This window comes from Equus przewalskii, chromosome 15 (assembly GCF_037783145.1).
Source record: "Equus przewalskii isolate Varuska chromosome 15, EquPr2, whole genome shotgun sequence".
NCBI lineage: Eukaryota > Metazoa > Chordata > Mammalia > Perissodactyla > Equidae > Equus > Equus przewalskii.
Genome location: NC_091845.1, coordinates 74856345 through 74870213, shown reverse-complemented (window position 1 = coordinate 74870213; position 13869 = coordinate 74856345). Strand labels below are relative to the sequence as shown.

Sequence of the window (13869 nt, the reverse complement as noted above, 5' to 3'; positions counted from 1 at the left end):
CGTCGAAGATCCCTGTTGGCCACTGTGGGACCCGCACCCACACACCTGCATCATTTGATCAATTGGAAAATACAGGTTGTCAACGGCGACACCATGTGGCTGTAAGATGCAATGACAATGGTGGGCAGATGAGAGGTGAGGCCTTCCCTCAGGTGTGTGGAAGTTGGATTTTCCCTTAGGAATTTTTGGATCACTTAACCAGGTATGAGTTTTTGAAAATGGTGGGCAGGGACCCTATTTGTAGATTCTGAATTTTTTAAAGTGCGAAATGAAGATTGAGCTGATTTCCTTTTGTGGGGGAAAAAAAACCAGAGCAGTGATTTTATTAGTATACTGTGGAGCCATTTTTACAGTTTTTACCTATATATCAGGATGCAAGAATATTAGGCTTGAAGACACCCAAACGAAAACGTTCCCATTTTATATCCCCTTTGAAAACTCGTCTATGGTTCCCCATCACCTGGTGGATAAAGTCTCAGTTGCTTACCACACCTCCTAAAGCCTTCTCCTCTGCCTCTCCAATGATGCAACACACTCCTCAGCTTTCTCAGGAAGCCCTCAGTAAGATTCACTATATTTGTAAATACTTTGGGATTTAGGTTTTGGCGGAGGGCAGATATGAGCTGTACCAAAGGCGTCCAGGTTTAATTACCAAAAAAAAAAAGTGAAGTTTACCGAGCACTTGCGAACTAGTTATTCACTTAGTGCTTTGGAGTTATTTAATTTGCACATGAAGTTTTCTCTAAATACCTTTCTTCCCTTTATTGCTGGGGAATTCTTATTCACCATTTAGAATTTTTCTCCTCATGTATCCCTCCAGGTTCGCAGTTGTTGATCTTGGCTGCACTTTGGAATTGTCTGGAAGCTTTACAAACTATCGACGCCTAAGGCCTACCCTGGAGATTCTGATTAATTGGTTTGGGGTCTGGGCATCAAGACTTTTCAGAGCTCCCCAGGTGATTCTCATGTGCAGCCAGGGCTGAGACCCACTGGTCTTGGAAGACTTCAGTGACTGACTTAGGTAATCCTCTTTCTCTTTCCCTTCTCTGCACTGCACACCCTTCTCTGCTCATGCCTATCACTCTGTATCTTAATTTCAGAGTGTATACCCATTTCCCTAACTATATTTTGAGCATCCCGAGTCAGCCACCTTTGCATTTCTGGAGGCCTGACAGTTCGTGGAGATTTGGAAAATGCTGAATGGGAGGGTAAAAAGTCCTCAACACTTATTGGGATCCTCCAAATGCCAGACGCTGAAGCTCAGCCAGGTCTGGAACGCAAAGAACACACTGAGCGGTCCCGCAGCAAGAGCTCGCAGGCAAAGCGTGTGTATGTATATAGAGGGCAGCCTGCGGCGGCCACGTGACCCGGGCCTCCCTTTCACTGATGGCCTCAAACGTGTATTTCTGACGTCTTCCTGGTAGATAAAGTTCCAGGTAGGCGATAAAGCATCCGTGAGACCTGCGCATGTTGAAAGTGCGATGGGAGCGCGCAGGCGCAGACGGCAAAGCAACCTCGGCGCGCTCGCGTCTACGTTACGGCAAGCCCCGCCCCCAGCAGCGGAGCCAACCAGAGGGCGCGGGCCGTCCCAGCCTCCCGGCGCGACCCGAGAGCCTCGCTGCCGGCGCTCGGAGGCGGGGCCGAGGCAGGCCCTCGACGCGCTCCGGCTCGATTGGCCGGCCTTCACGGCGCGGTAACGGTCGCGGAGGCGGGGCCGGAGGGGGCGGAGCGGGGCCGGGCTGGGCGCGCTGCTGGCGGAGGCGGCGGCTGAGGAAGGTGAGTGCCGCTCGGGTTCGCAGACTCGCCTGCCAGAGCCCCTCCCTACGGCAGTCCCGGAATCGGCCTCACCTGCGCCCTGCGTGTGGCCAGCCTGACCCTTGTCCGGCCCCGGAGAGGAGCCGTCTGGGACGGACTCGCCAGTGAAAACTCCCGGGAGACTTTTAGGGACCTGACGAACCTGGTTGAGTCCTGGCTCCCCGGCCTTTGTGATCCTCGGCTCCTCGTTGACCGTCTTCGCGCTCCAGTTTCTTCGTTTGTAGACCGCAGCTGGCATTCTGGCCCTTCGTGGTGGGCGAGGGGGTTAAACGAGGCAGTAAGAGGACGGCTTAGAGTGACACCTGGCGCGGACTGGATTCTGGATGAGTCGTAGGGAATCACACATGCACGAGGGTTGGCTGGGGCTGCCCAGCTCCGCTTCTCGGGGTCAAGGTGTCCCAGGAGGTTGCCTGGCTAGTCAAGCCTCGGAGTAAGCGGTGGGGGATGCGCGAAGGGGTAGAGGAGTAACCCCTTTCTCCGGTTTATTAGGCTCAATCCAGACGAGGGGCAGAGGGGGGCTCTAACATACACCAAACAGAAAGGGTTTCTACCACCGCTTTATTTTCTAACCGTGATGATATTAAGCACTGTGCAGGCGTTGCCCGTGTTGGTTTCAGTCCTCTGCAGGAGTTTTTTCACTTTTGGTATCCCCAAGTAGCTCCGGGCCGCCGCGCCCCGCCCCGGGGAAGAGGTGCTAACTAGATGGAGTTTGCGCGCGGCTTCTGCTTCCAGGAGGGAGAGGCGCGCTCTGGCCCTGTACGTAACCTGTCCCGAAGCGGAGTGTTTTGGTGGAGATGATGTCCAATCCTAACTCCAATTCCTTATATTTGATAGATTCAGTTCTTCTTAGGAACATTACGTAGCGTATTGGCGTATTTTTGGAATAGAGCTTTTGCGTTTAATAGACAATAGAGACTTTGAAAGCATTGCATGTTCCATCTAATTCAGGAATGTGACATAGATGCTTTTGAGAAAGCTACTCGTAGATTTCGATGTGACTCACTTGAGAAAGAACAGTTACTGGCCATGCTTTGTTATTTGCAGCTTTTTCCCAAAAAAGTGGTGGAAAATAACTACATTTTAATGTATGGTGCATGTTACAGGGGCTTCAGACCCATAAAGGGCAAGTTACCAAAGCACTCTTGGGAAAACTGGGCAGTGCTGGAAGATGGTATTGTGTTTTGCTTCTCTGCCCTTGGCTTTCTGTACCATGTACAAACCAACTCGTACCCTGCAACCCCTATTCCCACAGTCCTGCTTTAGGTGTGTTATGACACTGATGAAATCTACAGCTTCTGCCTTGGCTTAGGGAAGCATTTAGTCTCTTTCTGTAACATGAGGTTCCAGACCTGTGTCCTGTCACAGCCGGTAGTGGGGAAGAGGCTGCTGCAAATGATTGGCATGTTAATTTCGCAGCACGGACCTCTGAAAAGGAGGGCTTGGTTACAGGTGGAATTGAGAGAGTTTTTCTTCCTGCCTTTTGTGTTGAGTGCTGTTTGTCTATCAGAGAGTGCTCCGTTTTAGTACCCTGCAAACAAGAATACTCTACCGTTGAAGCCAGAAGTCAGGATTGGTGATAGATGATAATAGATTTGGACCCCCAGCTCAGTGTTTCCACAAAGCAGGGAGAAGGCACCTGGTGGTGAGCACTGGAGTAGCAGTTACTTCAGTTGTTTAGCTTCGGTTCAGGGTTACCTGTCCCACAGACCCCTGCTCTGGAAATAACACAAGGCCGTTCTTCCTAGGAGATTGAACATTAAGATTTTGGTCTCTTTATCTTTTTGAAACCTAGATGAAGATCCAGTTTTGGACGTGAGACTCACTGGCTGATCATTTCATTGAGATCAACTTCAATGACCAGGTGAAAGGTGCAAGAGGAATGTGCTATGACTGAGGTATGTCTGTTGTGACAGATCCTGTCTGGATGTTGGGAGGCCGTGGAAAGGTATTGAATACTCTGCTAGGTACATTATATATATCTCCTTTTGACCTCCTGATAATCCTATCAGGTAGATATTTCAAACTCATTTAAGGAAACTGAAGCCCAAGAGATTAAGTAACTACTTAAGATATCACAGATAGCTATAATCACCGACTATAATCACCACCTCTGTCCCATTGTGTGCCAGCCACTGTTCTATTTGTCCTTTCTATATTAACTCACCTAATCTTCACAAGAACCCTGTGAGCTTAGTGCTTCTGGTAGCCTCGTTTTATGATAAGGAAATTGAGGCATAGAAAGATTAGTACTTTCCTGGCTGTGTGGCGGAGTCCACGATTCCAACCCAGGCAGTTTGGCTACAGAGCTATACCAGCTTTCTTTTGGTTAGTATTTCCTTTTTGTTTTTATTGTTATTTAACAAAATCTTTTTATTGTAAAATGGATTTTTATTATGAAATCAAATGGAAAAGAACACACATACCAAATGTATAGCTTAACAAGTTATTAAAAGATGATACCACCTGGGTCAGGCCATGCCAGAGCCCCTCCATTGCCCCATCCCAGTCACAGCTACTTCTGTACTCTCATTAGTTGCCATTCTTCTGACTTTTGAAGTAGTTGCCTCCTTGTGTTAAAGAAAAAAGTACATCAGAGTTCCAGTTCCTTCAAATCCTTGCAAACACTTGGTATAGTCTGTCTTAAGCCATTCAAATTGGCGTGTAGTTGTTTCACATTGTAGATTTTAACTTGCATTTCCTTCCTGACTAACAACTTTTAGTGTCTTTTTATGTGTTTCTTTGTCTGTATGTCTTCTTTGATGAAATGTGTATTCAAATTTTGTGCCCCTTTTTAAGCTGGGTTGTTTCCTTTCTTATTAATTGTATTTTGAGAGTTCTTTATGTATTTTGGGTATGAGTTCTTTATGATTTGCACTTATTTTCTCCTAGTCTGTGATTTGGCTTAACATTCTTCTAACAGTATCTTTCAAAGAAAAGTTCTTATTTTTATGAAGCCCAATTTATCAGTTTGTTCCTTTATGGATCATGCTTTTGATGTTGTATCCAAGAAATTTTTGCCTTATCCAAGGTCACAAAGGTTTTCTATTTTTTTCTAGACATTTTGTAATTTTAGGTTTTAGATTTATGTCTGTGATTCATTTTGAGCTAATTTTTGTATATGATGTGAGAGGTATGGATCAAAGTCTTTCTTTTTTTTTTGCATATGCATATCCAGTTGTACTATTTTTTGAAAAGACTATCCTTTCTTTTCTGAATCGCATTACACGTTTGGTGAAAATTAGTTGTCATGTATGTGTGGGTCTGTTTCTGGACTCTATATTCTGTTTCATTTATCTATTTGTCTATCTTGACAGCAATGCCATACTGTCGTGATTACTGTAGCTTTGCAAGCCTCGAAATCAGGTAGTGTTAGTCCTCCAACTTTGTCTTTTTCAAAGTATTTTGACTAAGTCCTTTGCGTTTCTTTTTCTTTTTTTTTTTTTTTTGAGGAAGATTAGCCCTGAGCTAACATCTGCCGCCATTCCTCCTCTTTTTGCTGTGGAAGACTGGCCCTGAGCTAACATCTGTGCCCATCTTCCTCTACTTTATATGTGGAACGCCTACCACAGCATGGCTTCCCTAGTGGTGCCACGTCCGCACCTGGGATCTGAACCGGTGAACCCCAGGCCACCGAAGTGGAATGTGGGCACTTAACTGCTGCACCAGTGGGCCGGCCCCCTAAGTCCTTTGCATTTCTGCACAAGTTTTAGAATCAGGGAAGTTTTCCTGAATTACATTTTTTACTATTGGTTCTATTCCGCTGCTTTAGTTTTCTTTTTCAGTTACTCCTATTATCTGTTTGAGCTTCTTTACCTATTTGGCATTTTCTTTCATATCTTTTTAATTCTTAAAATTTTTTTCCTTTAACCTCTGTTTCTCTTAAAACATTATCTGTTGTGTTTATTCATTCTTGTGTTTCTTCCTGCTTGCTCTTTATTTCTGAAACAATTATTATTTAAAAAAATTTTTAGGGGCTGGCCCCACGGCAGAGTGATTAAGTTTGCACACTCCACTTCAGTGGCCTGGGTTTGTGAGTTTGGATCCCAGGCACAGACCTACACCACTGGTCAGTTATGCTGTGGCAGTGACCCACATACAAAATAGAGGAAGACTGGCACAGATGTTAGCTCAGGGCTTATCTTCCTCAAGCAAGAAAAAAAAAAGAAGAAGAAGATTGGCAGTGGATTTAGCTCAGGGTGAATCCTCCTCAACAACAGTAACAAAAAACCAAAACAAACAAACAAAATTTTTAATTCTTTCCTGGGTTCTATTACCTCATTTCCAAGTTTTTCTAATTCTGGCTTATGTTGTTTTCTCATATCTTATAGAATTTTCCTAGTATACTTTAACTTATTTTAAAACAGTGGGTTATAGTTCTGATCTGTTTTGTGGGCTCATATCTGGCACGTTTGTCTTGTCTATAGGGATGTTATTCTCTTTTTTTATATTAACTTTTGTTTGACTTAGATCGCAAAGCTTTTTTTGTTCATTTTTATGTGAAATTTTTTTGTGAATTTTTTTCAATGTAACAGCTTTATCGAGATATAATTCACATACCACTCAATTCACCCGTTTAAAGGGTACAGTTCAGTGTTTTTTGGTCTATTCACAGTTGTACAACCATTGCCACAATCAAATTTAGAATGTTTTCTTAACCCCTGAAAGAAACCCCATACCCATTTGCCATCACTCCCCGTTTCCTTCTTATTCCTCCCCCTCCCCACTCCCAGTCCTAGCCAACTACTAATGTGCTTTCCTTATCTCTAGATTTGAGGATGTGGCTATTTTTGCCATTGATGTACTCACATCTCCTTTTAAAGGACTGGTATGAAATATACTATTCTCTGAGCAAGAGAGCACTGGTCTCCTTGAATATATGATTTAAATTTTACTTCTCTCATATCTAAGACTTTATTTGAAATAGCCGTCTTCCATCAGAACCTCAGTGGAGGAGACCTCTGTTACTGGAAGTTTGTCTAGGCATAGGCAGCTGGCCTCAACCAGGGAAATTCTGACTTTAAATTTCATATAAAAGCTTCAGTAACTTGTAGGTTAAGAAAAGTTCAACCATGTGTTTCTCCTATTTCTTTTCTTTTCCCTCTGCTCTTCTCCATCTGCAAATAGAACCGTGAGTGTTGGAATGTTGCAAGCAAAAATAAATGATACTCCCGTAGTAAATCTGTTCCAAGCAAAAGCAGAAAGTGCCAAGGAATCTCATGGACGAACCTCTTCTCAATGATTTTCAGCTGAATTTTTCAGGCCCAGGAGATTAGGATGGTTAAACTTTGGATAAATGCTCTTGGCTTTTTATTCACTTATAGACTAACCCTCAGTTCTTTTGAGGTTCAACCATCAGCACTTTTCCCCCCAACTTTTTGAATTGTGGTAAAATACACAAACTTAAAATTTACCATCTTAACCATTTTAAGTATACCGTTCAGTGATACTAAATACATTCATAATGTGCTAACATCATCACTATCCATCTACGGAACTCTTTTCATCTTGTAAAACTGAAGCTCTATACCCATGAAACAATAACTCACCTTTCCCTCAAGGTTCTGGCAACCCCCATTCTACTTTCTGTCTCTATGATTTTATTACTGTAAGTATCTCTTCTAAGTGGAATCATAAAACATTTTTCTTTTTGTGACTGAAGATCCTTAAGGTTCACCCATGGTGTAGCATGTTGCAAAATTTCTTTCCTGTTTAGGGCTGAATAATATTCCATTGTATGGATAATACCACATTTTACTTATCCATTCATCTGTCAATGGACACTTGGGTTGTTTCCACATTTTAGCTATTGTGAATAGTGCCGCTGTGGACATGGTTGTACAAATATCTGTTTGAGACCTTTCTTTCACTTCTTTTGAGTATATACCCAGAAGTAGAATGGCTGGATCATATGGTAATTATATGTTTAAGTTTTTGAAAAACCGCCATGCTGTTTTTCACAGCAACTGTACCATTTTACATTCCCGCCAACAGTGTGTAAGGGTTCCAATTTCTCCACATTCTCGCCAGTACTTGTTACTTTCTGTTTTTTTGATAGTAGCCATCCTAATGGGTGTGAAGTGGTATCTTACTGTAGTTTTGATTTGCATTTACCTAATGGATAGAGATGTTGAACATCTTTCATGTGTTTATTGGCCATTTGTATATCTTCTTTAGAGAGATGTCTATTTAAGTTTTTTGTCCATTTTTTAATCAGGTTGTTTTTTTGCTGTTGAGTTTTAGGAGTTCTATATATATTCTGGATATTAATCCCTTATCAGATATATGATATGCAAGTATTTTCTCCCATTCTGTGGGTTGCCTTTTTACTCTGTTGATAGTCTGATGCACAAAAATTTTAAATTTTCATGAAGTCCAATTTGTCTGCTTTTTCTTTTGTTGCCTGTGCCTTTGGTGTCATAGCCCAGAAACATCCAGTGTTTTATAGTTTTGGCTTCTACATTTAGGTCTTTGATCCATTTTGAGTTAGTTTTTGTATATGGTGTTAGATGTGAGGGTCCAATTTCATTCTCTTTCTGGTTTTCCTGGCACCATTTGTTAAGGAGACTGTTCTCTCCCTATTGAATATATGTGGGGAATTATTTCTGGGCTCTCTGTTCTATTCCACTGATCTGTATGTCTCTATGCCAGTTCCACACTGTTTTGATTTATGTAGCTTTGCAGTGAGTTGCGAAATCAGGAAGTATGGGTCCTCCAGCTTTGTTCTTTTTCAAGATTGTCTTGGCTATTTAGGGTCCTTTGAGATTCCCTATATATTTTAGGATGGGTTTTCTATTTCTGCAAAAAATGTCCTTGGGATTTTGATAGGAATTGAATTGAATCTGTAGATTGCTTTGTGTAGTATTGACATCTTAATATTAAGTCTTATAATTCATGTACATAAGATGTGTTTCCATTTATTTATGTCTTTTTAATTTCTTTGAGCAGTAGTTTGTAGTTTTCCTTATACAAGTCTTCCACTTTCTTGGTTGAGTTTATTCCTAACTATTTTATTCTTTTGGATGCTATTGTAAATGGAACTATTGTCATAATTTCCTTTTTAGATTGTTCATTGTTAGTGTATAGAAATGCAACTGATTTTTGTGTGTTGACTTTGTATCCTGCTACTTTATTAAATTCATTTATTAGTTCTAACAGGTGTTTTTGTGGACTCTTTAGAGTTTTCTATATGTAAGATCATATCATCTGTAAAGAGAGATAATTTTATCTCCCTTTCCAATTCAGATGTCTTTTATTTCTCTTTCTTGCTTATTTGCTTTGGCTAGAATTTCTAGTACTGTGTGGAACAGAAGTGGCAAACGTGGACATCCTTGCCTTGTTCCTGATTTTAGAGGAAAAGCTTTCAGTCTTTCATCATTGAGTATGATGCTCACGGTGGGTTTTTCATATATGGCCTTTGTTACGTTGAGATAGTTTCTTTTTATTCCTAATTTGTTGAGTGTTTTTTTATCATGAAAGGGTATTAAATTTTGTCAAATCCTTTTTCTGCATCAATTGAAATGATCATGTAGTTTTTTCCCTTTCATTCTATTAATGTAGCGTATTACATTGATTGCTTTACATATGTTGAACTATTTTTACCTTCCAGGAATGACTCCCACTTGGTTGTGGTGTATAATCCTTTTAATATGCTGCTAAATTTGGTTTACTTGTATTTTGTTAAGGATTTTTACATCAGTATTCGTAAGTAATATTGGTCTTTGGTTTTCTTGTATTGTCTTTGTCTGGCTTTGGTATTAGGATCGCTAAAAATTAGTTGGAAAGTGTTCCTTCCTCTTTAATGTTTTGGAAAAGTTTGGGAAAAAAATGTTTTTTGGAAAAGTTTGGATGGATTGGTGTTAGTTTTTTAAATGTTTGGTAGAATTCCTCAGTGAAGCCTCTAGGTCCAAGGCTTTTCTTTCTTGGGAGATTTTTTTGTTACTGATTCAATCTTCTTACTAGTTACAGGTCTGTTCAGATTTCCTATTTCTTTGTGATTTAGTCGTGGTAGGTTTTGTGTTTCTAGGAATTTGTCCATTTCATCTTGGTTATCTAATTTGTTGGCATTCAACTGTTCATAGTACTGTCTTATGCTTTTTATTTCTGTATAATTGGTAGTAATGTCCTCACTTTTATTTCTGATTTTAGCAATTTGAGTCCTCTTTCTTTTCTAAATGTTTGTCAATTCTATCTTTTCAAATAACTAGCTTTTTATTTTATTGATTTTTCTTTATTGCTTTTCTATTCTGTATTTCCTTTATCTCTGCTCTAATCTTTACTGTTTCCTTTCTTTTGCTAGCTTTGGGTTTAGTTTATTCTTCTTTTTCTAGTTCCTTAAGTTGAAAAGTTAGGTTGTTAACTTGAGATCTTTCATGTTTTCCAAGGTGAATGTTTATAACTATAAATTTCCCCCTTAGCACTGCTTTCACTATGTCCCATAAGTTTTGGTCTGTTGTGTTTTTGTTTTCAGTAATCTTTAAGTATTTTCTAATTTCCCTTGTGATTTCTTCTTTCATCCATTGGCTGTTAAGAGTGTCTTGTTTAATTTCTACAAATTTATGAATTTTCTAGTTTTACTTCTATTATTGATTTCTAACTTCATCCCATTGTGGCCAGAGAATATACGTTGTATGATACGTATCTTTTAAAATCTGTTGTAACTTAATTTGAGGCCCTAACGTGGTCTATCCTGGAAAATGTCTCATGCGCACTTGACAAGACTGTTGGGTAGAGTGTTCTATAAAAATCTATTAGCTCTGGTTGGTTTATTGTGTTGTCCAAGTCCTCCCTTTCATTGTTTGTCTTCTGTCTGGTTGTTCTATCCATTATTGAGAGTGGGGTATTAAAGCCTCCAACTATTATTGTAGAACTGTGTCAATTCTGTCACTTTTTGCTTCGTTTGTTTTGATGGCCTGTTATTAAGTAAATAAATGTTTATAATTATTATATATTCTTGATGCATTGAACCTTTTATTAATATGTAATGTCCTTTGTCTCTTGTAACCTTTTTTGGTTTAAAGTCTGTTTTGTCTGATATTAATATTGCCACCCTTGCTCTCTTTTGGTTATTATTTACATGGAAAATCTTTTAACATCCTTTCACTTTCAGCCTCTTTGTGTCTTTAGATTTAAAGTGAGTTTGTTTTAGACAGCATGTAGTTGGATATTTTTTTATTCATTCTGCCAGTCTGTCAAGAGTTTAATCCATTTACATTTAAATGCTGATAAGAAGGGACTTATTTCTGTCATTTTTCTATTTTTCATATTGTCTTATAGTTTTTTTGGTTCCTCATTTCCTGTTACTGTCTTCTTTTGTGTTTAGTTGATTTTTTTGTAGTTTAAATGTTTAAATTCCTTTCATTTCTTTTTGTATATATTCTAGTAACTATTTTCTTTGTGGTTACCATGGGGATTACATTTAACATCCTAAAATTATAACACTCTAATTTGAATTTGTAACGGCTTAACTTAAATAACATCAGAAACCGCCCCTTTACAGCTCCATCTCCACCTCTTTTAGTTGTTGGTGTCACACAATTACATCTTTATACATGTGTGCCCCAAACCGTAAACTAATAATTCTTTTAAATCCATTTAGTCTCCTAAATTATGTAGCAAATGAGATGTGACATTGCAAAGCAAAGTTACAGTAATATTCACTTTTAGACTAATGATTGTTTTTAAAAAAATTCTCTCTCTTAAATCGTGTAGAAAACAAAAAGTGGAGTTACAAACCATTGTTATAATAATATTAACTTATACATCCGAAAAAAATAAAAATTAAAAAAAAATAATATTAACTTTGATAATTGTCCTGTCATTTACCTTTACTGAGATCTTTATTTTTTCATATGACTTTGAGTTACTGTCTGATGTCCTTTCATTTCAGCTTGCAGGACTCCCTTTAGCATTTCTTGCAGGGCAGGTCTAATGTTAATGAACTTCTTCAGCGTTTTTTCCCTGGGAATGTCTTAATTTTTCCCTCACTTTTGAAGGACAATTTTGCCAGATTCTTGATTGACAGTTTCTTTCTTTTAGCATTTTGAATATATCATTCCACTACCTTCTGGCCTCCAAGTTTCTGACAAGAAATCTGCTTGTAATCTTATTGAGGGTTTTTTTTATGTGATCTGTTACTTCTCACTTGCTGCTTTCAGGATTCTCTCTTTGTCTTTCAAAAGTTTGATTATAATATTTCTTGGTGTAGGTTTTTTTGAGTTCATCTTTCTTGGAGTTTGCTGAACTTCTTGAATTTATATATTTGTGTCTTTCAACAAATTTGGGAAGTTCTCAACCATTGTCTCTTTAAATATTCTCTCTGCCACTCTTTCTCTCTTTTCTTCTTCTGGGACTCCCACAATTTGTGTGTTGGCCTGCTTGATGGTGTCCCACAGGTCCTTTAGGCACTGTTCACTTTTCTTCAGTTTTTTTTCTTTCTCTTCCTTAGGCTTGATAATTTCCATTGTCCTATCTTCAAATTTACTATTTCTTTCTTTTGCCTGCTCAAATCTACCTTTGAATGCCTCTAGTGAATTTTTCATTTCAGTTATTGTGTTGTACTTTTCAGCTCCAGAATTTCTTTTTGATTTCTTGTAGGTTTTCCATTTCTTTATTGATATTTCCATTTTGTTCAATTTTTTTAGTAGTAGAATTCTTTTTTATAAAAATTATTTAATTATTTTATTGAAGTAATATTGGCTTATAACATTATGTAATTTCAGGTGTACATTATCGTATATCAGTTTCTGTATAGACTGCATTGTGTTCACCACCAACAGTCTAGTTTTTATCTGTCACCATACATATGTGCCGCTTTACCCCTTTCAAGTTCCCCCCTCCCTCTCTGGTAACCACTAATCTGTTCTCCTTATCCATGTGTTTGTTTATCTTCCATGTATGAATGAAATCATATGGTGTTTTTCTTTCTCTGACTGGCTTGTTTCATTTAGCATAATACCCTCAAGGTCCATCCAAGTTGTTGCAAATGGCACGATTTTGTCCTTTTTCTTTTTTTTTTTTTGAGGAAGATTAGCCCTGACCTAACATCTGTCACCAATCCTCCTCTTTTTGCTGAGAAAGACTGGCCCTGAGCTAACATCCGTGCCCATCTTCCTCTACTTTATCTGTGGGATGCCTGCCATACCATAACTTGACAAGCGATGCATAGGTCCTCCCCCAGGATCTGAACTGGTGAATCCTGCGCCGCCAAAGCAGATCATGCGAACTTAACTGCTGCACCACTGAGCTGGCCCCAAGATTTTGTCCTTTTTTATGACTGAGTAGTATTCCATTGTAGATATAGGTACCACATCTTCTTTATCCATCCATCTGTTGATGGGCACTTGGGTTGCTTCCATCTCTTGGCTATTTTGAATAATGCTGTGATGAACATAGGGATGCATAAATCTCTTTGAATTGTTGATTTTGTGGTCTTTGGATAAGTAACCAGTAGTGGGATAGCTGGATTGCATGATATTTCTATTTTTAATTTTTTGAGAAATCTCCATACTGTTTTCCATAGTGACTGCACCAGTTTGCATTCCCACCAGCAGTATATGAGTGTTCCCTTCTCCACATCCTCTCCAACATTTGTTATTTCTTGTTAATTATAGCCATTCTGACAGATGTGAGGTGATATCTCATTGTAGTTTAGTTTCCCTAGTAGTTTAGTGATGTTGAACATCTTTTCGTGTGTCTGTTGGCCATCTGTTTATCTTCTTTGGAAAAATGTCTGTTCATATCCTCTGCCCATTTTTTATCAGGTTTTTGTTTTTTTGTTGTTGAGTTGTATGAGTTCTTTATATATTTTAGAAATTAACCCCTTGTTGGATATATGATTTGCAAGTATTTTCTCCCTGTTGGTGCGTTGTCTTTTTGTTTTGCTCATGGTTTCCTTTGCCTTTCAGAAGCTTTTTACGTATATTGTTTTCTTGATTTTCTCCATATCTTTCTTTAGTTCTTTGCGCATCTTTAAGATGGTTGTTTTGAAGTCTTTGTCTAGTAGATCTGCCATTAGGTCTTTTTTTCAGGGACAGTTTCTGTTGATTTGGTTTTTTC

General features: G+C 39.1%; 1 protein-coding gene across 3 annotated transcripts in view; it reads left to right on the top strand.

Moving 5' to 3' along the window:
• The first annotated feature begins 819 nt into the window (after positions 1 to 819).
• Positions 820 to 13869, top strand: part of CEP70 (centrosomal protein 70) — a 59451-nt gene continuing 46401 nt past the window's right edge. Inside the window, exons 1-2 of one of the 3 annotated variants that reach the window (XM_070577564.1) lie at positions 820 to 1021; positions 3608 to 3710. The gene's annotated coding sequence lies outside the window, so the exon portion shown is untranslated. Of the gene's footprint in view, positions 1022 to 1574; positions 2246 to 3607; positions 3711 to 13869 lie in introns of those variants that run through there. The other 2 variants (XM_070577563.1, XM_008519562.2) reach the window with 2 other exon arrangements.